This window comes from Pituophis catenifer, unplaced genomic scaffold, assembly GCF_029215685.1.
Source record: "Pituophis catenifer annectens isolate HBS135680 unplaced genomic scaffold, rPitCat1.0.hap2 SCAF_2, whole genome shotgun sequence".
Classification (NCBI taxonomy): domain Eukaryota; kingdom Metazoa; phylum Chordata; class Lepidosauria; order Squamata; family Colubridae; genus Pituophis; species Pituophis catenifer.
Window position 1 is genome coordinate 136,691,682 of NW_027256882.1, and position 1,796 is coordinate 136,693,477.

Here is a 1,796-nt window from a genome sequence, read left to right on the forward strand (position 1 = left end):
TTTACAGTTGAAGTCTGAAATTAAGGCTAAAAGAACTGAAAGAAAAACAGTTGAAACTTAACCAACCAAAGGTTTATGGACTAAGCAAGTCAGTGCTTGAGGAATTTCTTTCATTTGCAGTGTAAAATACTTCAATATAGTGATTAGAAAACACATGATCGTTGATCCCCATACTACCTTTACATACATTCTCTAGAGCACTAGATGACCCCTCCATACAGTGTTAGCTGTTAACTGATACAGTAAAATATATATGTCAAAGTACAGAATATTTAGCATATAAAGTGAAGACAGGAGTTTCCAAGGGCAACCTTTTATTATATTAATAATGATTATTCAAAAATAGCTAGAATTTGTTCTACTGTGGGAACGACACGAGATAAACTTTATATCTGCAGCTGCTGTGAACTACATGGAATGAGGTATCAAACTTATCCCCAAAACATTTTTTCTTTTACTGAAATGTAGCTTGAGGGACTACATTTGATCACAGCTGGAACAGAGATGTAATTCTTCTTAACTATTTCTCCATTCCCTTACATTTGAGGGGAAACTCAAATGTAAATTCTTTTGATTGGACAATTTCTGCAATTATCCTTGAGTTTATTTGCAAGTTTCCCAAGATAACCTCTAACTGCTATGAAAACATCTTTAATTAAAGGTCTTATTTTTCTTGTGCTGGGCACTATGTATCAATAGAATTTCATAGCTGACATTTTGAAGGAGAGAGGATGCAGAACTTCCTATACTAAATTATCCCAAAAATCTAGAACTCCAGTAAAAGCAATAAAAGAAGTCATAAAATGACAATAAGTTTGTATTCTGTTTTATGCACAGGAACATATAGAGGCAAATAATTAGTATAATTTAAATAGAAATACAATACATTTCCCTTTAGTAAGAAAAAAAATTGACAAAGATTTTGGAGCTTGTTTAGTCTGTTCTCCAGATAACTTAATAGATAACTTCAAAACCCCTATTCTTTTGATTCTTTATCATGTCAGCTAGCAGTTCTTCAGTTTGACATGCTTTTAAATGGATTTTTTTCCTTTGTGAAATAAGACATGTGTCAATCTATTTAATATCAGACTCTTGCTGTCCATCTGTACAAGAGGATTGACCCAGTCCAGGCTCCTGTTCTCCTTTCCTGGACCAATATCCTACCCATTGGCTGCTTTCGTTAGACCAGCCATATCCAACCTGTGGGCCGCATTCGGCCCTGGACAGTAAGTTATGGTCCCACAAGATTGTAATTTTAAAAATAGGAAAAATTAAGGAAGTTTGTTATTTACATACATTAATTACATTATACATTTTATATATGTTCCAAGACAATTCCTGTACACTCAGTATGGCCCAGACATGCCAAAACGTTGGACGCATTTCTTCAGACCCTTCTTTCCCTTTAAATTAACAAAATAGCTTGTCTGCCCAGAAACTTCTATCCTTCTGAATCCTGTTTGTTTTTAATCTTGAGCTTGTTATCATTTTTGAATTAATTTTTCTGAAATATGAGACTCCTTGAGGCTTTTACCACAGTGAGAATTTTTGAAAGGATTTGTCATTAAATGCAAATAGTGCAATACAAAAATGTTAAATCTACCTCAGGCTGCATATTTCCATAGGAAGAGGTTGCCCCTGGCAGCCAGTTGTTTGAAATTGTTATTAAAATGTCAGATTTATTTAATTTCTGTCTTCCCGGGTGGTCAGAGTCAGAGTCTGAATCTGGAATTTCAGTTTACCTCAATCAGAGGCAATGAGCAATGGCTGGCAGAGCTAGAGTTACTCACAACACC